General features: G+C 46.2%; 1 protein-coding gene across 3 annotated transcripts in view; it reads left to right on the forward strand.

Annotated features, from left to right (window-relative positions):
- The first annotated feature begins 741 nt into the window (after positions 1-741).
- LOC105704027 overlaps positions 742-25,643 on the forward strand; it is a 132,536-nt gene continuing 107,634 nt past the window's right edge. For 2 of the 3 annotated variants that reach the window (XM_012432867.2, XM_012432871.2), the window contains exon 1: positions 1,611-1,952. The gene's annotated coding sequence lies outside the window, so the exon portion shown is untranslated. Of the gene's footprint in view, positions 921-1,610; positions 1,953-25,643 lie in introns of those variants that run through there. The other variant, XM_012432868.2, reaches the window with a different exon arrangement.

Consider the following 25,643-nt stretch of genomic DNA (forward strand, 5'->3'; position numbering starts at 1 on the left):
TGATTTCCACCGCTTATGGAACTGATTAAAAAAAGAAACAGCCGTCATACAACATTGACGGTAAAATCACTAAATCAATGAGAATTATTAAATTTTACCATAATAATTACATTTAATAATTATTTTGCGAAATGCTTTTAGGAATTGTAACGTACTTCCATGTCACAAGAAATTCGACTTACAAGAAAATCTTTTCTCTCTGAGCATCCCTAAGAATGATTATTTTGTTGAACCATCGTAGAGAATGCTTCCATATTCAATTCATTCGTGATAGATAAAAATAAATCCTGTCTATAACGATCGTTTCGACGACCTAGACTGCGCGGAGTTCCTCGATTTTGAGATTTCGAGCTACAGAGTGCGGAAAATCAAATTTTCTCGTTTCGCTACGTGCTCCGCCTCTTCTGGCCCTACGAGAGCGTTTCCTTCCTTATCGACGGACGTCGCTCGTCCGAGGAAAGTGCCGGCGTCGGAAAGCGTCCCGACGTCTCCCTCGACACCCACCGTCCTCGCGCGCTCGATCGACGTCGAGACGTGCTTTCGAATAAAAGCGGCGGAACGGAGCAACAAGTCTTGCGCGACTCCATCGGTAATCGATGCGCCGATTTACATAATACGTGCACGTGCGAAGAGGCGTCTCGGCTCTTGCTATCGGGAAAGCGGAAGAGGATCGAAGCCCTCGTGTCATTCGCTCCGCGGAACTCGCGGGTGTATACAGATGCGTCGTGCGACGCGTGACGTCACCGCGCGAGAGTGAAGTCCGCGTCGCCATTGCGAGGCGATCTGGATCCCGAAGAATTTCATACACCGATCCCCGCCACGATTTCCATCCGTCCGCGAAGAGGTCCAGGTCTGCCAGCCGATTTCCCTACGCGAAGGGACTATCGTCTCGTGATTGCGCGAGTTTACCGACGGAGCGGGTAAGTCGAGGGTCCACATTTTCCAGATATCACTCCACGTAATCGAAATCGTTCCATTGCGCAAACAAGAGCGCCCGATCCACTTCCAAAGGTCCCCGAGCACGGTGCGGCTAGTTTCTCCCGTTTCGCGATTTGAAAACGCCCGAATTTCGTTAAACGCGGCATTTTGAAATCGATCATCACGGGAGCGTAGGCTCGAGCCGGGCCGGCCAATGGCGCGGCCCGGCGGCGGCGGTGGGGGAGCGCGCGGCGCGTTCAACCGCGAGTGCGCGCGCAGGCGGCGTCACGTGTCGGCGGCGGCGCGAGCACCGAGCGCCGAGGAGAGCCGAGAGTAGCCGAGGGGGTGGCGCCGGCCGAGGTTCGTCGGCGCGCGGGTCAAAATATATGCTCAGTGTATTCGAAAGGAGCATGCGACGCGCTATCGCGTTCCCCTCGGTTGAGCGCGGTGCCTCCAGCCGTTGACGGGGCGCGCGATACGGGCGGCCGACGCGGGGTCAGTGGCTGCGCGCTCCCGGAGGAGGCCGAGCGGCGTTGAGCACCGCTGACCGGTCCGAAGGCGGTGGCAGGAGAGGAGGCTATCGGGCCTGCGCGGCGCGCGCCTTGCGCGCCTAGCCCGGCCGATTCGCGCTCGCGGCCGAGCGGCGAGCGTCGAGCGCCGACCGCCGACTGGCCGCCGCCGACCGCCGACCGCCGGGAAATGGATTTTCCTCGGGCCGGGAAAGGCGAATCCTCCCGGCGGGCGCCGCGCGCGCTGACCAGGACCGCCAGTCGCGCGTGTCGCCTCGGACCGGACGAGTGAGCTCCGCGCGGAGTGACCTGTCCCGGCGGCCGACGTAACCTCCGCGCACGCCGCCCGATAAAGCGTCTCGCGCCTTCGTGCCCGTGCCCGAGCAGTGCGCGCAGTGCCGCGGCCCGCTTCCGAGCCGAGGGACCAGGGGGGGCGGGCCGAAAGTGCCCCCGAGGACGCGCGCCGACCGTCGCAAGGCCACGGGACCGTCTCTGGAATTTCGACGAGACGGGGGCCGAGTCCAGGTGAGTGCACACGAGGGGATCGCCCTTTGGAGCGTCTCGCGACTACGACCCCGGGACTCGCCGACGTTCCCGGATTAAATGCGCTCTTCGACGCACCGTCGATTTATCGTTCTTGGAAACGGGCGCCGTCGTTGTTGTCGTTAAGCAACCGGGAGATCTCCCCGGGAACACCCACCGCTCTCTGCATACTCCGCGCTATCGTTGCGTGTTTCTCGACTTCCTATCTCGCGCTTTTCTAGTCCGCTCCGAATTCACGGATGGTCCCTTTGGCTTCGCGAGTGGAACTTACGCGCACCCTGTTCCGGGACGAGGTGGAGGGACGCGCGTCCATTTCCTGGGGGTCGGGAGATATCGGGAGGGTTCCTAAGAGCTACGAGGAGAGTCGGTCCACGATCGCGTACCCCTTGGACGAGCGACGACCTTCGCGAGGCCCTGGGGCCCGGGATAGGAATCCGCAGCCCGTTGGACGAGTCCTGCCGCGTGAGGGATCACGCGTAGAGAGGTCGACGAGGTCGTTGTCGCTTCGGGGAAATTCTTTGAATTTTCGGACAGCGTATTCCTTTGTCGGGGCCGACGGATTTGACGGTACCTCAGGGACCACGCGGTTTTGGCTTCGACGGGAAAGACCGGGAACGCCGTGACTGCCGGACGTACGACGACCTTCGCAAGGCCTCGTGTTGCGGGATTGGAATCTGCGGAATTTCGACGCGCTGGAGAGACGAGGCCAGGTAAGGAGAGGACTCGCGGGATTATACTTTGGAGGAACCTGTATTTCGGGAGGGACGATCTAATCTAGGCTGCGGGATAGGCATGCTCTGGAAAAATTGGGTCCTTCGGCAGGACGATGCAGCTTCAAGGGTATGGGGGACAGGTGGGTAACGTGGGGCAAGTGTTACGAACGTTATGGACGTTTTCTAAAATGATCGGAAAGCCGGGAGAGGGTGGAAAAGCTTTTCGTTGATTGTAGACAACTCTTGGTACGCACGGAAGAAAAAATGACGAGGCGCTAAATAAAATTGTTTGACTGTATTTTGGTTGTTTTAGATAACGTTTTGGGGGAGGGAATCGAATTTCAGGTCCCTTGACCGATATTGTTTCCTTTGATTGGTCTGAAGCGTTTTGAATAAATTGTCTTGCTAATCTTAGAAATTATTTTGCTCGATCGATCAGTGGAGTAGATTTTTGTTGATTGTAGGCCATTCTTGGTACGCGCGGAAGAAAAAATGACGAGGCGCTAAATAAAATTGTTTGACTGTATTTGGGTTGTTTTGGATAACGTTTTGGGGCAGGGAATCGTGTTTCAGGTCACTTGATCGATCTCATTTGCTTCAATTAGTTTGAAGCGATTTAGATAAATTGTTTTGTTAATTTTATAAAATATTTTGGCCGATCGATCTAATGTTTAGGTTAAATGTACCGGGTTGCTTTAATATTTGGCGCGATATTTCATAGTTTTATATTTACCATTTAGACTGTACATTAGGTAAAACTGTGCCGCTTTTTATGTTTATTTACTTGCAATTTTCGATTTTATATATATCTCGAGGTATAATTTTTGTTTTTAAATACCCACTTTTTCAAATGGATAGGAAGAGTTAACCCGCCGAGTGTCACTATAGTGCTCATCACCGGTTGCAATTGCGAGGAAAACATTCGATATAAAAAAATAAAATTCATCCTTTATGAACTTTCAAGTTCTTAAATTGTAAACTGTCATTTAAAGGAAAATTCAGTTAATATATTCACTAGGTTTCAGTCGTTAAATTCAATCGATTATAGGAAAGAAAAACATAAAAATCGTTGCAGATGGCCTTAGTCTTCCATATTGAATGTACAATGTTGCTGCAAAAATCGGATGAACATGGTGAACATCTCGATTAGGACAGAGTGGTATCGTGGGGAGGACCTCTTCTGGTGATTACGTTATCATGGACGATAGGTCGAGATAGGTGATTGAGAACGAGTCGAGGCCGCGGAATTGTACCGAGTCTAGGAATGGGGTAGTTTGTTTGATGGGTGAATTTTGTTTTTAATTATTCCCAGGGTTGCATGACCTCGCTCTTGCAGCGACCAATAAGCCACAAGCGAGAGAAAGAGAGAGAGAGAAGGTAGAGAGGTGCGTATCCTCGGACGTACAATGACCTTCACAAGGCCCCGTGTTGCACGTAGGGAACATGCGGAATCTCGCGCCGTGTTCGCTGAGACCAGTTCGGACGAACAGTCGATGAACCTTGTTTATCCTTACACGAGACAATGGCGGGGGCGAAATAAATATTCCTCGCTACAAAATTTAGGCCAATTAATGTCAGACAATTTCCTATAAATTCTATTGTATGGTTTCGCAAATTCATTTCGATGAACAGTCGATGGACCTTGTTTATCATTACACGAGACAATGGCGGGGGCGAAACCAATATTCCTCGTTACAGAATTCAGACCAATTAATATCAGCCAATTCCCTATAAATACTATTGTATGGTTCTGCAAACTCATTTCGATGAACAGTCGATGAACCTTGTTTATCCTTACACGAGACAATAGCGGGGGCGAAATAAATATTCCTCGCTACAAAATTCAGGCCAATTAATGTCAGACAATTTCCTATAAATTCTATTGTATGGTTCTGCAAACTCATTTCGATGAACAGTCGATGGACCTTGTTTATCCTTACACGAGACAATGGCGGGGGCGAAACCAATATTCCTCGCTACAAAATTCAGGCCAATTAATGTCAGACAATTTCCTATAAATTCTATTGTATGGTTCCGCAAACTCATTTCGATGAACAGTCGTTGAACCTTGTTTACCCTTACATGAGACAATGGGCGGGGACGAAAACACATATTTCTGGTTATAGAATTCCGAACAGTTAATATCGGACAATTTCCTGAAAACTTCACTGTATAATTCCACAAACCTCTACCAGTGAACAGTTGATGGGCCAAGATTTATTCTTACAGCAGGTATTAACATTGGTGAGAGAAATATTCCCAGTTATAAAATAGGGATCCACTAGTATCGGGCAATGTCCTGAAGGGGGACTTCAACGCATGGTCCTACATACCTCCTCGGTTCGGTCGACAGTTGACGAACCTCGTTTCAACCTCATACAGGACAATAGCGTTGTCGAAAGAAATATCCCCTTTCAGGAAACTGCCACCAGCTAGTGCCGGGGAATTTCTCGAAGATGTCGACGCGCGGTATCGCGCGGGGCCATTCCAGTGCACAGCGAACGATCGAATTTTGTTTAATCTCTGCCCGTGGCAATAGGGCTTACAAAAAATCTATTTTAAACGGAATTCGTGTGGAATTCGGATCACCTGGAATACCGAAATATCTCCCCATAGATTTCGTCGCAGCCGAAATCCGTGCCTCTGGGGGCAATCGATGGACCTCGTTTCTCGGAATTTAAATGTCCCCGAAAAATCGATGCGACCTGGAATTTGGGTCGCTTCCAGAATACATCGAGGGCTTCGCTATTATTAGGAATAGGGCAGAGGCCACCTACGGATCATTAGAGCCTAACCACTCGATCAATCTTTTCGGCCGATCGTTGGAGTCGAGCCTTCCTTTCTTGTTTCCCGTTTGCCCTCCCCCCGTTTTCTCTCGGGTTCCCCTCTTCGCGTTTCCTTTTCGGGGATTAACCGGCTAGGCGGGGAAAGAAGGGGGGGATACTCGAAAGTCGTCCATCCTCGGCTTTGGACGGCCTTCGCAAGGACTCGTGACTCAGGAAAGGAATCTCCGGAATACCGGCGCGACGGGACGAGTTCGGGACGGGTCCGGGACGGGTCCTGGAAGGGTCCTGGCAAGTCGACGGGCATGGCCGGACAGTGGATGAACTCTGTCGCGAGATAACCCTCTCCCTTGGAAATTGAACCATTAGCCGGGAAACTTGGATACCTCTACTTCGAGATCGCTTAGACTTTCCTCGCTGTTCAGGATCGATGGAGTGATGTCCTATTTCTTTTTGTTTTTTTTTGTGTTTATTTTCAAGACTTATTTAAGACTACGCAACTTCCACATACACGTTGTGTACGTATTCGTTAAGATCGTATGCATTACGTCGACGGTATTTTCCCGATAAAAAGATGCACATTCACTGAAGATATGTAGGGTGCATTTCTTCAGATTGTTCCTTTTCTTTTTCTTTCAACTCGGACTCCTTTCCTATCTTGTAATCAATTTTGAGGAAATATCAAATGTAGAGTATTGACGTCACGAAGAGCGGCATTCTGAAATTATTTTGGACATTGAGCTAGAGAGTGAAGACCAATTCGTCCAGCGGGAAGTACAAAGTCCTAACGAAGATTGTTGAAATAGGTGGTTTCGGGCGAAATGACATTCGACATCGTAATTTTGGGTCCCATTTGATTTCTCGTGAAATTCCGATCATGACTGATGTGTCGCTCGGAAGTGATGCAGCATCGTGATGTCGGAATGTCACTTTATCCAGAAAAATGATGTTATGTTGGCGCGTATATCTTGTTTAAAATTTCATCAAAATTGATTAACAATGTGAAATTGCCTTTCAAAATAGAAAAAAAAGCACGCCCTGTACACCTTCCACGTTGCCGAAACGAATTTCTTTTTTTCTTTTCCCCCTTTTTTTCTTGCTTAATTTATTCCAGCGTTTCGGTGAGATGAATGCGCGGTAAACGGCAGATACTTCCGGCAGATTTTTGTCCGACCGATGTTTATTCCTTCTTCCTTATTGCCCAACCCATAAATGAGCCCACTGGTTTCGAGCTGCTCGCTCGCTCGTTCGATCGATCGTAGGAAATCTGGACGACCGTTTCGCGTGCTGGTTCGCGGTATATAACTCCCATCGGCTCTAATAAGTGGAAGAGGTTTCGAAGAACCTGCGATTCTCGGACCCGGGCTCGTAGATTGAAAGGAATCGAAAGCCTTCCGCCATGCGGCCATCAGGGTAGAGCACAATCCTGCCTTGTGGATATCCTTTCATTAATTTTTTTCCCCACTGCATGGAGGTTATGGTCGGCTTTCTATCAGCTTTATCGGGCTGCCCGATTAATGAGGACTTAGGCCACCCGGTGGAGTTTCCGCCAGTAGACGTTTCTCGGTGTGTATTTCTTTTATCGCGAAAAAAATAAGGGACGTCACGACGGCGCTGGCCGTTATCACCAGAGCACGCGGCTCGACGTCTCGACGGCGATTTGTTCTCTTTATTTTTTCCTCCTTTGCCGCATTAATGAAATATTTCAGCGGTTCGATCACCGCGAGGACTCGCCGGAAGTTGCGAAAACTCTTCGACTTCCTGACAACTTCCGAGTAGATCGACTTATCACTTAGAGGAAGACTCTCGGTCAGTTCTCCTGAACCAATTGATACGGTCGTATTTGACGTGAAAGAGAAATTATTTATGACGTTTTCTTAACGATTTTCAAAAATCAACCTCGTTTAAATATTTACTGTTGAACATGTATAAATGTGTGCGTACTTGGCGCGTCTGTAAAATACATGAAATACTGATTTCGAAAATGTCTTAGAAACGCGAAATTAACTATTTCTCATAAACGGATATTTAATGCAGAGGAAAAAAATCTGCGTGATTGACGTTTAGTTTTTCCACTCGTTTCATATTTCTACATTTATACGTATAAAACGTGCATTTTACTATTTTCAGTTTATTTGATGGGAAGAAATTTCAACGAAAGAACTTATGAAATGAAAATGTGATTTTTAGTTCATCATGGTGCAAGTGAGATATTTAGTGACGTTTCCGCGATGGCGCATGCGCGATGGAGGCCTCGTCCGCGGTTATGGTCGCGCCGACCGAGAAACTCATTTGAGCAGCACTTTAATAACTCCCGACGATTAGTCGGTCGCATCTGCGAATAATAATCTAAATCGTAATGCCGTCATTATGCGAGAAAACACAAGGCGCAATATCAACGACCCGCCGATACGGAGAGGCCGGAGTCTCCGGCTTATCGCGAAGATTTCGAGCCGCGACGTGTCTTTCCGGTCGAAAGAGAGAGGAAGAGGGGGAGACAAAGAGGCAGGGGTCGTGTCGAAGTGCACGATGCGATCGATCGATACGCTATCGAGACATCCTGACATCCGGCTGTGGGAATATTGGGACCGTACTCGCTCTTTTTCTTCCCTTCCTCGCGCAATCAAGAGCTGGCCGGACAAGGATAACCATGCGCTATCCACGTTTCTTATTTTTTCTTCTTTCTCTTTCTTTATCTGAGAAAGTCGAATCGCACTCGACTGTTTCAAAATATTCCGACAAATGCACGTCAGTAGGTGGTAAATTCTCACGGGAGGATTGCGGAATTACGTTGCGTTGAATTGTACGTGATTTATTGGAAGTGGAATAGAGGAAGGAAATCTCGCAAAGGAGCTTCATGGAAATTTCACGATTTTTCCTCGACGGGGTTTCTTCGAATATCCTGCGGGAAAATCGGCTCGGCCGATGTGGGTTGAACGGGGAAATTTAATAAATTTTCCTTCCGGTTCAAAGTTCCGCTCCGGAGTGGATCCGAAAGGACGCGTTATTTCGCTGTTGGGGTGCCTTTCGAAAACACAGCCTCCGGACATTTTGAAAAAATAATTGCCCTCTCTATTTTACGGTCTCCCGCGGTGTGTCCCGCCTAGTCCGGAAACACGGTGAGTAAAAAAGGAAAAAAGAAAAAAAGAAAAGGGAGAAATACTGCCAAACCCAGGGTACTCGACGACTAAACGAAGCGCTGTGCCGCGAATCCCCTCGTAAACATCACTATTTACCCTCCGGAGACTTTTTTGCAAATTAACCACGTACTCCCTCTGTCCGATTTCACGATTTCCGCTCGTTGGACAATCCCTCCCTAAGGACTTCTCGAAAAAGCCAAAGGGAAGAGCCGACGTTTATTACCGATTTCTGTCAGTCGTTTGAAGCTGCCGATACAACCCGATTCAAAGAAATTACACTTCCGTAACTTAAATATTTTACGTCGTTTTGTAAATCACGAATATCGAACCGACGCTAGATATCGCTTACTGTTATATTTTCTCCCCTCTTAAATATCTACCCGCTGTCTAAATCTGCAAACGCTTCTGGATAAAAAGAGAAAAAGAAATAGGAAACACTGGGCATATACTCCAATATTTTATATCTTTATAAATTATCAGATTTACATTAACGCGTCTAGCATCGCTCAGTTTCATGTCCTCAATTCTTCCATCAATCGTTTAAACCTTCAAACCCTTCCCGATTGGAATAATAAAAAATCCTTTTACTCCTACTTTTAATATCCCGTATCAATGACGAAGATCCTCAATTTTTCCGAATTAAAATGTTAAAAAAGTCCCTTTTACTCCAACACCCGATATCTCGTATCAATTATGAGAATCGAACCTACGCGATTTACATCTCTCGGGTTTTCTATCCCCTTTACCTCTCGTTTAAGGTATACCCGTGTTTTTCTCCCTTTCCGACGGGCTCTCCACAGAATCGGGGAAAATGGCGCACCTCGAGGGGCCCGAAATGGGAGTGGTTGGGATCCGCCGGTCGATTCGGCATTGTGCCTCCTCCATGGCGGTATTCGAGGGTATCCGAGTAATTAATTAACGAGTCGGCGCGCGATCTCGCCGAAAGACCGGCGAAATGGTCCCTTTCCATCGGCGTTGCGTTGCGTCGTTACGGACATTACAGTTATTACGTTGTCGTAGGTACCTACGCCCGGCGCCACTCGTAACGCCGTCCGGCTTCCCCTCTCCCACTCTCTCTCTATCTTTCTTTCCCTTGCTCCTTTCCCTTCCTTTCTCTACCTCTTTCCCTCCACGCACCACGCTTTGCGATCGCGCGTGTGCGTTAAACGCGTTCCGTGTCGTTAATCCGGCCCCAACGCGCGAGGATACGCGTCGCGTCTAATCGCCCCACCTGAATGCCGTGTTTCGAGCCATAAATCCGAGCTATGGGGAAGAGGACGAAAAAAAGAGCCGCCGGAGACAGAGTGCCCTGGCGATATTTCACATTGACGGTGCCTTCTGTGCCCCCGTGTTTATCCTCCTTTTATTAACTGCCGTGGGTTCCGTTTCATTTATTTGCCGCGACAAGGCGTGTTTGCCGATCCTCGATCGGAGGATTCGCAAATTCGTTCGACTGCGTCCTCGCGGAAGAGGCTCATCCTGTAATGTCAAGGAGACATCTTCGCCTGACGAAGCGGGCCAATTTTTGGGAATCCGATCTTACCGGGTTTTGGCTTAGAGGAAATAAGGAACGCGACCCTGAATCGGCGATTTTCGATAGCGAGGGATCTGCAGCGATGGCAAGATTGATAGGGAAAAGAGATGCGATCCGGTGCCAAAATGCAGGGAATTTTTCTTATCTCGTTTCATTTACTTGGCCGGAACTCGTGAATCCTTGTTTTGTTGCATATACGTATTTTATACGTCATTAACTGATTACCTGTGGTACGCGCTCGTGCGAGAAGTCTCCATTTCCTGAATATATCACGTTTCTGACTCATGCGATATCAGGGATTTCATTACCCTTTAAGGTGAAGTCAAAGACGCCAAGAAATTTGATAGACGTTGGTAAAAAAGATTCTTCTAAATACCCCTATTGACTTTCATATTTATATTGACAGCCGTGACGAAGTATATTGGATATTGTACTAAACGGCGTGTTCCGTATGTCGTTCCCATAGAGTAATTAAAAAAAATCAAAGTATAACTCTAGAAATTCTCTCATATCATGGATTCTAATGCCCTAATTGACTCAGTCATTTGTGTTTGAGTCATGTGTCTAAGTTTCATACTTATAAAACTGTTCTCCAAACTGAGTGCACCGAATCATTTGAAACGTCAATACTTGCCAAACGATGGAAATAAATTTAAAAAAAAAAAAGGAAAAAGGTCACCTCGTACTCTCACTCCCATGTCGTCGCGATGTAGACTACGAGTGCAGGTTGACGATGCGAGGTGGGGAAGAAGGCTGGGCATCTCCTTTCGGAAGGACCTTCCTCGAGGCCTAGAATGGGACGAACAGGACGAAGGCGAATTCGGTCTCTGTAAGAAATTTCACCGACGACGTATTACCGGCACCGGCCGCGGCGGTCCCTCGGGAAATGAAGAGACGGCCGAGTTATTTCGCAGTGGATCACTTTCGTAATTGTCCTCGGCCTGGACGTCCGGGCGAGGACTTAGGAAGGACTCGTTTCATTAGACCTGGCACGCCGCCTTAAGGACACCGGGGGCTCGGAAAGTTTCCTGCCGCCCTCTTCCTGGCTCGGCCTCGCGGTTTTCCCTCTCCGTCCGTTTCTTTGTCGTCCCTCTTTCTCGGCCGCGAGGAATCCCAGCTCCCCATTTGGGAAGTTCGCCGGAGCCTCCAGGTCTCCTCGGCCGGTCTGATTTTCTTCTACGAGCACTTTCGTGCAAACGAGCCTTAACTATCGGGGGCTCGAGGGAACTCTTATTCGGCGGTATCCCCGGTTACGTTCGTTTTATTATGCACCGAGGCGTCGTTCGTCCTCGCCGCGACGCCCGGGCCCACCGCAGGGAATTTTACTTCGTAAAGTCGGAGGCCGCATTTCTGCCCGCTAAATTTCTTTCCCTCGCAATTCCCTCCTAACCGCCGCGCAGGATGTTACGATTACTTATCAATGCGAGCGGAATTGTTACGCGGTCGATCCGTGACTCACGATTGACCGTCGTAACCTCGCGTGTCGTCCGGTCTAATTGTGCTAGTCCACATTGCATCCCGGTTTTGGGAGTCGGGTCGCGATTTCAAAGTCCCCGTCAGGGAAAAGACGGCTTGGACACGTATCATGGATTTAGGGTATCTGAAAATTGCCCTGCGAATTAACCCCTTAACTTGTGCGCTCGAGTTAATTCGAGCGCGCTAAACAGGCCAAACTGTGCACACTCGAGATAATTCGAGCGGCGTTGTATTTTATGCTACTATAATTTTTCACACTCGAATATAATCGAGAATTTTATTTTTTTTTTGCCAAGACAATGTTCGTGTTTTTTTTTTACATAAAAAAATTGATTTTTTTGGGCCGGTTTTTTTTTAAATCTGAGGTTAATAAAAAACCGTGTGTTTATTGGGACGACGATGGCCGACATAGAATATCTCGAGTGACAAAATTTGAAGCATCAGCCAGCCTATTATTGCGTCAATGTCTGATATGATGTAAATAGGAATTAAAAACAAAAAAAGAACCAGGCACGATCCAAGTTGCAGAATCACGGGGACAATCCCCATAACGCGCGAACAGGTGCGCGGGTCTCCCTACTCTGGCGCTCGAAACTTCCCCCACCTTCGGCCCGTCGCGAGCGTCCCGCCCCTCCTCTCCGCCGCCCGCTCTCTATCCCCACCCTCGAGTATATATATAAGGCGGCGCTACTTCGCGAGCCGGGATTAAGGCTCGCGGCGGCCTCGGGTCTTCCCGGTGACGGCCTTAGACCATATACATCCAGACCTCGCACTGGACCTCCCACTCCCAGATTTTCAGTAAGCAGAGTTGGCTTTAATTGTGTGGGTGAGTTGCCGGCTCACGTGGTACATTGGTTTACCCCTTCCAAATCAAGGCGGTCTACATATATATATGGTCTATCATCCGATTTGGTCCGAGTACTTGGGCGGATTAGTAGAGAATATTATGTAAATTCGAATGTACTTTACGGAGGAACCAAACATAACCTCACTTTCAAGTTGCCTAAGCGCAGCGGTCGCAGCGGCACTGAGAGGAAATATTCCCGCGGAGAGAATTTCCCCCCTCCATCGAGGGAAAACGAGCGAGGGGAGTTCTGGCATCGCCGATCTCGGGGCCCCCTTAATTAGCTTTATCGCGGCAAGGTGTTTCGGAGCGGCGCCCTAACCTCGCTCCTCCGGGCGCTGGAACCTGCACCCGAAGGATTTATGGGATGTCGCTCCCGGTCGACGCTCTCCGCGCTACCGAGGATTCGAGGATAATTGGGTCAGGGTCGACCGCGAGGCCGTCTCAGACGGTTCCGCGCTCTCTCCTCGGGCACTCTGACATAACCTCAACTCTCCAGTGCCTGATTCTTGGCTCTTGCATTACCCTCAGGCCGTATCTCGCCCCGGGAATCGTTAACCCACGTTAAAACTCGCCCAAGACTGTGATGCTCGATACGAGGACGAGGTCATTGTACTCGAGACATATATCGTCCTTTATAAGTTTCTAGTTTTTGCTCACCTTCGTGAATGGATTTTCGGCATTCCAGAGGGGAAAATATTTCTAAAATTATGATAAGCAGGGGGGAAGTTACGATCGCAATAATGGGCTGTGCGCGATGGAGTAATCGCTCGCCAGTGACGATTCCTTCGGAGATTACCTCGCGGAGATTGAGACGCAACAATGGGGATTTCTCCTCCGGTTGAACGCCGAGGCGCACTCGATGGTAGTCATTCCGCGATATTACAATGAGAGGTGGGAGTGGGCAGGGGAGGGATGAAGAGGGAGACGGAAAAGTCAAGAGAGGGTGACTGGGCGATCTTAAAGGCGGCTTCGAATGGGTCGATTTAAACGCGGTGCGAGCGTCACTCGTAATCGTGCCTCGATGAACCGGAAGATTGCATCGGCTGAGGGAGAGAGAGAGTGCACCGAGGCCGACGAGTGCACCTCGAATTATTGTGCCCGTAGTTTAGTTTGGCATTTACGAGCCATCCATGCTTCTTGGATGCGTTCCCAACGGGGGGAGGGGCGAGGCGCGGTTCTAGAAGGGGAGCAAACCCTCGGGACTAGCAGAGGTGGTGTGTCTCTGAAATTGCCGGCTTTGTATCTTTCATAATGTATTCACGGTATACCGGGATTACTGCACCGTGAGTTACCGAAAGATTTGCGAATCTAATCCATCCCGGGGGGAATTTTCAGCTCAACATCCCTCCCCCCCCCCCCGTATATATATGCCGGATTTATTAGGACGCGTTATTTGCTTCCTCGAGCCCCGATTAATTTGCATGGAAATTACAACTGTATGACGCGTTTTATACCCTGCTCGTCGGAAAAATTACGTCGCCGGGAAAATCAAAGTTGGGGTGTCTGGTCACCGTGTATGTCGTTTAGCATAATGAAGGGATGACGACTGTATTTCGGCATTGCAGGAGCTTTTTATTTATTTTTAGTCTGCTAATTTTTTGGCCTCCTGGTTGTTAGGTCACCTTCGGATCTCCTATTTGATTTAACTTATTTCTTTTTGCCCCTCTACGTGAAAGGTAATTTTTACACTTCTTCGTGCCACAAGTTGGCATACTGCGCTTCGTTTATTATTCATCTGTTCACAACTCGCACCATTCTTTACTCGTTACCCCTAAAGTGACAATTACATCTTAATTAATCAGGAAGCTCCCCCTTACTTAGTACTCGAGCACTGACTCCTCTGGCTTGGGCTCAGTTCATATATTCTTACGTCCATGGTCTATGTCGTGGATCACAAGTGAATGTCTATCATGCTTCATGTGTATTATTTATTAAAGTATACCCTAACGAAAGAGTTGAACTAAAGTTGAATCACTGTCTTACGCCATCTCTACACTATTCTAAACGATATACGTTCGTCTCTGATCTACTGGATTATCAGTTTCAAGTGTTTTGTGTTTTCTGACGAGCAGAGTATAATTTATCCAAACAAAATTAAAATGAAAACGAAATACTTACTTTGAAGCCTTATTTCGCGATACTTTTTGTGGGGCCTTTTCTCGTTCGAGTGACTGAAAGTGGGCGGCGGTAGAAAGAAATTTTTAATTCGCGCAAAGAAACGAAGATGGGAGACAGAGGAGGGGAAAAGGACCTTTCGTCGAGTCCACGTGACAAAAGTCAACAGAGCCGTGTGTTTAGGTTGGGGAAAGAAGCCGGAGGAGATGAAAGTACCACTTTGAATCTTGCGCTTCCGCCTGTGGCGACTCTCTTCTCCTAATAGAATCAGAGAAAGACGCGATTCTTCTTCCTTTTCAACTGACTTTGTACACTTAAGATAAACCTCCTCTATTATTAGTAGATTATTTAACTCTCAGGGAGTGTGAGAAAGAGTTGAGGAAGAAAGAAATATGTAGATACAAGTACAGCAGGAGAGACAGGGTGATAGGGAACCATCAGAGGTTAACTTGAAATATGGCCATTAGGTTGGTGTACAATTAATGTTTTTTTACAATTTTTTTGTAATTTATTTCACAGTTTACCGTGAATGATGCGCCCACATAATAGAAAGGAGATGGATCTAAACTAGGCTATTACTTGTAAATAGAATAAGTTGGCTCAGGATAGGAAAGGATGGATGGAATCAGTTTTTGGACTGAATGATTTTTATTTAACATTCGCTGGAATCAAATAATCCTACTAGTCTAAAGATGTTGTCAAGATAGAGTTACTCGATAGATCCACAGGGCTATTCGCTTGAATATCAGGCAAAGCTATGTTTTTTGAGAGCCGATTGCCATTGATTTTATACGATAAACAATATAATTCGGCAGTAACGTTCGGCATGAAAATTTCTATAATAAAGTACCTGGGATTTCTAACGATTTCCAATGATTTCCAACTATCCCTATCAAATTAACCTCCCTCCGATATCAAATCATTCTTAACGAGTTTTATCGTTATCACTAGAGATTCGAACAATTTCACCGAGTTACATTGTAGAACAGTGCTCCCGATGATTTCCAGCTTGTTTCCACGCAATTTCCAGCATTAAGCGGATTTCGTGAGGGCATAACGCCCTCGGAATAATCCCAAACTGAAAGTGCATCGAATACCGCAGCAAAGACTCGGTGAGAATTACGCGAACGCGGGCAAAACTCGTTGCACGTCGGCGAAATGCTTTTACTTCGAGTGCGAATGAAGGTGGCTGGGAAAGACGAGGAGAGGTTCGAGGGAGAACGAAATTGGCTGGGCGAGACGGAAGTGGAAGGTCGACGGTTTACACCCCGACTTTCCGGACGTTGCCGGAAAACTCGGGTGGAGAACCGGAAGTGCAGGCCCCCGAGGGGTGCACCTCTCACGTTACCTCTTCCTCGTAAATCCGACGAAACAGTCGGTAAAGTCCTGCCGGGTGGTGTACATATTTACCAATGCCGCGTTACAAGTACGCATGCACACGTATGTGTTGCGCGTAAAAGAGAGTACGTGATATCGCGGGCCAAGGGCGGGCGAGAGAGACGGAGAGAACTACGTACGAGTACCGAGGGCACGTAGGGTCTTACGCCTGCATTAACGTGGACGTCGACAGGGATGGCATAAATTCAAGCAGGAGCCTCGAATAGACTCTCTCCCTCTCTCTTTCACTACTCTCTTCTTCCCTAAAATGCGGAAACTGTTCATCATCCAGGAAAATTCATCGAGAATTCGATCCATTGCAGTTTCGCTTCCCAATTCCAGGAACTGCTCGATATTTTATCGTATCGATATTCTATGATGTTACTATACTGTTAATAAAGACACTGAGAATATTAGGAGTCGATGGAAATTTGTAATTTTACAAGGTAGTTGAATCGAGTTTCCGATAAAGTGCCAGAGAATTCGGAACTTACTCGGGAATTTCTAAAACGCTGCGTGCTGGCTTAAATCGTCGGGTTTAACTTTATCATTTTAATAAAACTTTGTGTAATTAAATCGTAGGAAATTTATGAATATTATTAACAGTGAACGCAGTTTATGTGCGTTTCGTTACCGAGCTTATGAGACTTTGGGTGACGTTAAGAGTCAGAATTTTTTTTTTTCAGTTAGGATATCCTGGGAACGGAGGTATCCGGAAATTGCACCGAATCCATTACCAGTTGCTATAAAAATTGACCTGGCACTCGGGAGGAATTTACGGGAGTGCTCAACGCGGTACTTTTTTTAGGTTCAATGGGAGAACGGAAGCACAATTTCGGCAGGATTATCGCGCTCTTTCTCGGGGAAATGGACGTCAAGGTGGACCGCCGGAGCACCGAGCAACGCTCTCCTGATGCGTTTCCTTTCGTTTAATGGCCTTTTCGGATACTGGTGTACATCCCGAGAGCGTGTACACGCGCTTTTATGACGTCTATTTGGGTGTACGGTACACTCGGTGCACTATCGATTATGCACCTTGTGATATACTCCCCCGGAATATCGGTCGAAACGGGCGAGTGCACTGTTATTTCCCACCTCGCCACCAGGACTTCGTCCGCGATTTAAAATGCCGACTGTTATCTTTTGGCATTATTTAATCGGCTTTTAATCCGTAAATTCTAGGGCTCGGAATTAAATGTACCGGTAGTTAATGCGGCCAGTGTAATTAGGTTAGATTATCCGAGGATCAGGGGCCGCATTAGGAGGCGAGCGGGAGAGGATTTTCTCCATCTCATTACTCGGTACCTTTCCCGCCATTGATGTTGAAACCGCGTTGCACCGGTTCTGCAAATTCTGCTCTAATTTAGTTAATCCCTTAATTCGGTATATATCCAATCTTTGTCGTATTTTCCCTTTCTTCGCGCATTAATGCCGGTTCAAATATGTTATCTACATGCATCTGCAAATCGAAAATCCAAGCGACTAACAGCAAAACTTTTCTGGTCGAGAAGACACGAAACTATTTCGATAGCAAATAATGCTATTGTGTGAAGCTTTCTGCGATAGGGATGTCACAGCAAAGTCGCATCTCCGATTGCTCGATTATCATTCGACGTAAAACTTAGCCAGGAAATTCTCAATCTTGATGTCATTCGAGGCTTTCCGTAACCCGTTTTCGAATTCAACATTTCTTTTCCTGGAGAAAAAGGTGTATGATCGAGAAAACGTTATACTATTATACGACGTTTTTTCTCATTAAGGACATTTCCAGGGGTGCGAAGATAATTTTGAATTTTCCCAGATATTGAGTTGCCTAACATGTAATGTGACGCTATATGTTATCATTTATAAAATATGATAAGAACTTAAAGAAAGGCATGGGAAAAAATGGGCATAGATCGTAGAACGAACATGGAAATGTAGAAATATATTGACTGAAGTTGTAATTAGATGAATGAAAATAAATTTTTAAATTACTTTGGTATTGTCGCCGTTTCAGTATTTTAGCCAGAGTCGTCTTCGAATTAGGTTGTTCCTCGACGAGGGAGTGGACTCTATCGAGGCCTCTGAAAACGAGTCTCGCATTATTTTCGCTCGGAGCCAGATATGCCCCCTCTCTTTCTCCAGGCGTTTTATCTCGCTAATTCGCATAATTTGTCTCAGGCCCACATTCAGGCCCCCATTCGGGCCGACTATCTCAAGGACACGGCGATTTCGCGGGGCCCGGCTTCTCTTTCCGCCCGCAAGAATTAGATTGGAACGACCGGATAAGATTCCCTCCCCGAAAATATGTCGACCGCGAATCGTCGCGAAAGTCTCTGTTTTTTGGTCCCATCGACGTCGACTTTTGTTCGATAGGACGTGAAAAACGGAAATGGAAAATCTCCAAACTGCCGCGGATCTATTCCGAAGTCCCTCCGATCGGTCGAACGGAAATTGGGGTGTCCTTCCCATTTTCTTTTTTCCTGGGACCGATATCCTTTTCTCGGTTACTACTTTAATTCATCGTACATAAATAAAGGAAATGTAAATATTGAACCCTGATCAAATTAATGGAAGACCCAGACGCCCTTCCTTGGTACTTCAAATTTGCAGCACTTTTCGATGTCACGCAAAGGACGCCTAAAGGAATACCCTATGACGCCGCCATTTTGTTTTCTAAAAAGAAAACAAAAATGTCTTTAAACACTTAAAAGTTGTAATAAAATAATGTTGAAATTTTAAAATGATGCGATTATTATATTACCATTAAAAAAATTCCTAAAAAATCACTCATTTTCGGGCGTCTAAAGGGTTTGCTCCCCTTAAGGTTCTCTTTAGGAAGTGGAATTACTCCGGCTTTGGCCAGCCTAGGGTGGCTAGTAACTTAGGGGGCGCAAACCAACCTAAGATCAGTCTGTCTGATACCAGTTGAGAGCATTTCGAGCTATTGATTATGCAATCGGGTCCCTTTACTCAGAATACAGGCTGACGGCGCCATTATGCAACGCACTGTATGCAGTGCAACCGGTGCATGGTGCGATTCGCGTGCAAACGCGAAATGCACCGACAGAGGGAGATAGAGATGATCAAACGCACCCTCGGTAAGATGAAAAGCCCTCTGATAATTTAAATTGAAATTAGAAAATTCCACTCAAAACATGAATACTTATTAAATCTCGAGATACCGAATTTCCTCTGATTTCTCTTTCACGTACCTTTATCGCGTTTCTACATTCTGCGCGAATTTAAGTCCGTCCCACGCGGACATTTTATTCTCGAGTTTTATTAAATCTTAGAAACGAAATATGATAATGTTATACGTGGATGTTTCCGTCGAGGTTGACGCGAGAAAGAGAGGAGACGTTTTCTCCCTCCTTTCCTCCTAGTCGAGTGCAAAAGGCAACCTTGAAGAGCTGCCAAGAAACTCAATGGCTGGAATGGCTCCGCAACTCCGATAGTTTATCGCACGTCGATACATCGCCACGGAAGGACGCGGCAAATGCAGCGGAAGTCCATCGGAAACGTCTATTTCATCTACTCAGAAATTCCGAAATATTGCAAGAATTCATTCGTTGCGATTTCGGCGGTTACGTTGGTACCTTTTTCTCTCTCGCGCTTAGAGTGCCGGGGAAATGCTGAAACGTCGAGTGCGTTTATTTGCTCACCTTGCGGGGGTATAAACATGCATTTTAGAAATGTCACGGCCGAGCGAAACCACTGCTCGATGAATAATAGTCTAGGAAGAGACGTATTTTCATTTTCCCCGAGGAAGTTGTGCAGAAAAACTGGGAGCAGCGAGGGTGAGATAGTGGCGGGGAAAGAAGTGGCAATGTAATTATTAAATGGGGGGAGTGCTAACGAAAATAAACCCGAAAGCCTCGAGAATGCTAGAGGCGACATTTTCGTTATTTTGGAATTTTTTTTCCCCCTGTCGGGAAATACGAGCAGGAAAATCGCATCGCGTGGCCGCGGCATAGAATTACAGAGAGGCTGAAACTCGTGACAATTTGTCGGCTTTTTGGTCTCTTTTATTTGTGGATATACATTTTTTTTTTCATTTTTTTTCCTGCCAAAATGCGGACGGATCGGTATGCACGGAGGAGCGAGCATGCCAGCGAAATTCGGAGGGCAAACGTGTTCGTTGGTTGATTCAAAGTTGAATCCAGTGGGCTTCGCAAAATGTCACGCACATGTCGAAGCAGCCTGTCGGCATGCGAATGACCACCGTACACGAAGTGCAAGTGTAATTCCCGTGAAAACTGTGTCGATGCACTTTCGTGCGGCGAATGCATCGCTGCGATCGTCGCCAGTCATCCTTACCAAATTCGAATGTTTCTCTGTCGATGCTTTTTTGGATCTTGGGAATGATTAGATTTCCAGTGAGTTCCAAAAATTCCCAATGAATATTTAATGTTAACACAGGCTCCAGGGAAAAGCATACGATGCAGAAACATGCAATGCTTTGTGCATGGAACAGGGAACGAGATAACGTGCGAAGTCGAGCTTTTATCATTGGGCGACGAGAAAAAGTTTCGTGTTTTTCCGGGAATACGCGTGAGCTTTCAGAAGAGAGCATGTCGGTATGCAAATAACCAAGGTGCACGAAGTGCAAGTGCAATCCCCTTGAAAATTGTGCCGATGCACTTTTATACGGGGAATGCATCTTTGCGATCGTGGTCATTCACCCTTGCTAAGTTCGTACGATTTTCTGTCGATGTTTTCTTGGGTTGCAAAGGTACGCAATAAACATGTTAAACCAACATGGTCTGCTGGAAGGTGCATTTAATGCAGAAAATGTAGAAAATTCACGAAGGCGGGAAAACCATTGGTTTTCGTCGAGTCGAAGAAGTAAGGGGTCGTTATTTTATGTTAATATATCTTTAGCAACATTAGGCTGCAGAGAAGAGCATATCATGCAGAAAAGATGCAATTTGTCACTCATAGAATATGGGATGTGATAAGGTCGAGTAAAGTTGGGCTTCTATCATTGCGCAGAGAGAGAAAATTCGTGCCTTTTCCGGGATGCACGCGAGCTCTCAAGGAAGAAGTTCCCGGCATATGTCGCGGCAAACAGAGGAACGGGAAACTTTTATCTCCGCAAGTTTCCGGGAAATGAAGTTTACGGGGGCCAGGGGAAAGTCGGGGAAAAGGCGGAAAACGGAGGCGGTGGCGCGTAATGCCGCGCGTAAAAGTTCTCCCCGTGCAGTATCTCTGACGTTCATTCATGAGCTTAATCGAAAACAATAAAGCCGTCCGTGTTTCTTAATTGCCCTCGATAATTGCGAGCGACGTAAACCTCGCGGCCTCGCTCGAAGGAACAACCGAAGAAATTGTGCGATTGCGAATTCGCCCCCAGGACAATGCAAATCCTGCTGTAATGGACGTCTAGAAATTGTTAAGCTTCCAACGATTTTCTGCGAATTCACCCCAGGACGATGCAAATCCTGCTGTAATGGACGTCTAGAAATTGTTAAGCTTCCAACTATTTTCTGCATTAACATCGACGATAAGTGGAAGGCTTTATTCCAATTTAATTTCTTCGTGTCTATTTTCTTTCCTCCTATAAATTCAATACTACCTTTCATTCGGCTCGATTCTACCTTACATAATCGATCCTCGTTTCATTTATTCATTATTCCCTTTTCTCGGATATTATTACGGGATACTCTCTCCACATCCCCCTCCCTCAACCTTTAGAATCACTCTCCTCTCGTTTATTCCGATATTTCCTCGAGCTTTGATATCTTATCTTGCGTAACTCACCTTTGTCCAACTAATTATTTATTTCCCTGGGCAATTATCGCGAAGTAAATTTCTCAAGTTCTCAGAACTGTCTTAACCCCATTCTACTGGCACTAATCGGCGATTTTACATTTCGGGTATCGGACAGTGATAAGATATCTCACGGTCGTGCATTGCATTATCAGTTGCTAGTTCATGGCGGTGCATTTAGCGGGAGCGATGGGACTCCAGGAATTCTTATGTTCAAATGTATCAACAAGGATCGTGATTAGGGCTGTTTCGCCGTGCAAGTTTATCTGACAATAATTGGTAATTTTTTTGGGGATCAGGCGCAAGTTCGTCTGATAAGATATATTGAGGCTGTGCATCGCATTACTCAATTCAAATTCATTCCGCGGTGTTCCCTGCAGCATGGATAACGATTTCAGGCAATAACTGCAATTTGTAGGCTTTTCCGGCAATAATCGAAAATTTTATTTTTCGGGAATCAGACGCGAGTTCGGGCGATAGGATGTTTTAAGACCGTGATTTGCATTACTCATTGTAAATTCGTTCTGTGGAGTTCCCTGCAGGAGGGATAACGATCTGAGGTGATACCTGAGATTTGTAGGTTTTTCCGGCAATAATCAACACTTTTATATTTTGGGCATCAGACGCGAGTCGCGTGATAAGATATCTCGCGACTGCGTATCGCGTCATTTGTTGCAAATTCGTCTTGCAAACATCCCAGCTATGTAGATAACGATCTCAATTGATAACTACGATCTGTAGTTTTTTCCTGTTGTACTCGTATCAGTATATATTTGTTACAAATATCTACAATAAATGTATAGTTTTATGGCACCACGTTATAATTGTGTGAAATTGTATAGGAAGATGAATACACTATGTCCGAGTAAAAATTCCACAAAAAATCATTCAAAATTACTGTATTTCATTTATCGTGGTAGATCACGATCCCAGTTAGTAGTTTCACAGTCTGCAAGCTTTTCCTGCCATAGTCGGCAATTTTATATTTTCAGTTATCAGGCGAGAACTCCCGTGATATATCTCGCGATCTTGCATAGCGTTACTTAATGCAAATTCCCTCCGCAAAGTTTCCAGTTGCATGGATAACGACCCCAGTTGGTAACCTTACAACTTGCATGCTTTTCCAACCATAATCGGCGATTTTACATTTCAGGCATCAGGCGCGAGCTCGCGTGATAAACTATCTCGCGGTCGTGCATCACATTATTCAATGCGAATTCACTCAGCAAAGTTTCCAGCTGCTTAGATTACGATCCGAGTTGGTAATCTTACAACCTGCAAGCTTTTCCGGCCATTATCATCAATTTTTATTATGACCATCGTGCACGAGTTCGCATGATATATTGTCTCTTGTGAATAATATCTCCCGATCGTACATTGCATTACTTGATGCGAATTCGCTGTGCGATGTTTCTAGTTGCATGGATAAAGATCCCGATTGCTAACCTTACGAACTGCAAGCTTTTCCAGCCACAATCGGCGATTTTACATTTGGGACATCAAGCGCTCGCTCGTGTGATAAGAGACCGCGCAATGGAATCCCTCGTCGCGGATTCACGAGGGCGCATTTCGCGACGGCGATGGCACTCCGCGGAGTTCCCAGCTGCGTGGATAACGATCCCAGTTGGTAGCCTGCGACCTGCAGGCTTTTACGAGCCGTCCGCATAATAATGCCTCCCCAGGCGGCGATATCACCGCCGGAAGTCCGCGGGAAAGATACGCCATCGCGCTTCCTCGCCCTATCTCCTTTAGCTCGGTTTTCGGCCCATGCGGATTTAAAGCCGGATCTTTTCTTCGCTTTTCCGCGACTCCGGACCTCTCTCCGCGGAGAACACCGGAAGTGTCGCGTTTACATCCGAGGCGGTCCTGAGTAAGTTCCGGCGCCCCGATGAGACCTTATTAGCCTGCTCTTTACGAGCGAACTTGATTTCGCGAGCTCGCGAAAAAGAGAACGTGAAATCTTACGAGACTTCCTTTTGAAGTATTTACGACGAACTATTAGGTTAATTGATCTAACTTATTTATTATGTTAGACGTTGGATGGATCGGGACATCTTTTGATGGACTTTAAGGGGATGTGAAAGTGGCATATGAAGGGTCAATCGTTCATGAAACCAAAGTGGGTGTTCCGAATCGTTTCGTGATTTGCAATGTGAATATGGAGGCTGGAAGGAAGGTCCTGACAGCCATGAAATTTCATTTTGTATAACAATTTTTAAAAATATCGATAAATGTATTTTTCAAAAATTTAATTTTCCTGAGTGTCCGGACCTTCCTTATAGCCTTCATAATAATTTCTAATTTAAATTGTCGTATCAAATTTGTGATTTTTATACAACTTTGTATAACCATATTCGGGTGAAATTTGCATGTTTAAGAGGGCAAGTGAAGAGAATGGGAATGCTGGGAATCTTCGAGATATTTGATAGAAACTTTCTATACAGAGACATAGGTATGCAAAGGATGGGAATACCGGATAAGAACGTTGCGCAGATGTTGCGGGAAATTTATGATAACGACAATCGCGAAGTTTTCTAGCGAAACTTGGAAAGGAGCCGGGAATTGAGTGAAAAGTGTGTTGCAAAGTACATCCGGCGTTCACAATAAGAACAGGAAGGTCCCCATTTCGACAGAACATTGCTTTAGAAAAATGTGGAAGAATGTAGAACCTTGTCAGTTAGTCGAAACACTTTTCCTTGGAAATCCTAGGAAACATTTGACGCCTCGATAGTCTTGATTTTTTGGGTCCTTATCTCTTACGATTCGTCATCCTCCGGGAGACTCGCATCTGGAGCTTGCAGCTGGACTAGAAGAGACTTGGAAATGTGCCAAATTTTTGGGAGCTTTACTGGGGAGTGCTCGTGCTTTACACAAGGTGCAGTCGCTTCTCTTCCCTCGGGAAGCCGACGTGGATTATCTGTGTAGTATCATTCCTTCTGGCGACCTTGGACTCGCCAAACTATCAAACGAATTCCTCTTTCCCGAGTAATCTGGCAGCTTTCGGCGTCGAAAGCTTCTCGCCCCGTTGCACTCAAAACGGTCCACGATAATGTAAAATTCCCACCTCAATGACTCTTTCCAAAATCGTCGAATTATTCACACCTATACATCCAATAGCGCCTCTATTTGTTAATAAAAATTGTCAAGAAATTATTTATCAATTTTTAAACTAATTAAAATTAATCCTTTTCCTTCACGATGATTCGTTTTTTGATTTCGTTGGTATCAATCTTTAGAGATGGAGAAGTCGGAATAATTCGAAAATTTCGATAATCGGCAATCGATCGTCTCCGCTATTGAGGATCGGATCGAATCGCTTAACTTGATGTCAGAAGTTGTAGCTTTCCGAAATCCCTCGATCCTCAGCTAAAGGACCGTATCGATCGTTCACCCGACGTCAGCTCACCGATATTTCCCCGTGTATATTGCGCGTTGCCGAAACGCTGCAAAATTGCATCCGCCTCGTCGATCAAGGGAGATTCGACCTCTGACAGTGATCGACGATGAGCTCTTGTCGTCGAGGTAATTATAATTAGCGTGCTTACGGCGTTACATTGTAGAAACTTTCAGGCCGCCGTTAGTCAGGGCCTTTTGAAGCCTAAGATAGAATCCGGCTGCGAAAATAGAACAAGAAAAGGACCCTCACCATTTTCCTCCATTTTCAAAGAATGCCTTTCTTAACCCTCCACAACGTCATAAGATTTATAACTATAATATAATTAATAAATTTAAATCTATAGTTTTTAGGTCTTACTTGACTGTTCCGTACTTTCTTGGTGTCAGGACCTCCCTTGTAGCCTCAGCATTCCCGTAGTAAAGTTTGAAATGATTCGGCAAACTCAGTGTCGAAGAAAAGCTTCATGAACGATTCACCCCTTAGATTCCACTTTCATATCCCCTTAAGACCTAAAATAGTACCTGAAACATGAAAACA

This window comes from Orussus abietinus, unplaced genomic scaffold (genome assembly GCF_000612105.2).
Source record: "Orussus abietinus isolate OABI.00-Male unplaced genomic scaffold, Oabi_2.0 scaffold7, whole genome shotgun sequence".
In the NCBI taxonomy this organism is placed as follows: domain Eukaryota; kingdom Metazoa; phylum Arthropoda; class Insecta; order Hymenoptera; family Orussidae; genus Orussus; species Orussus abietinus.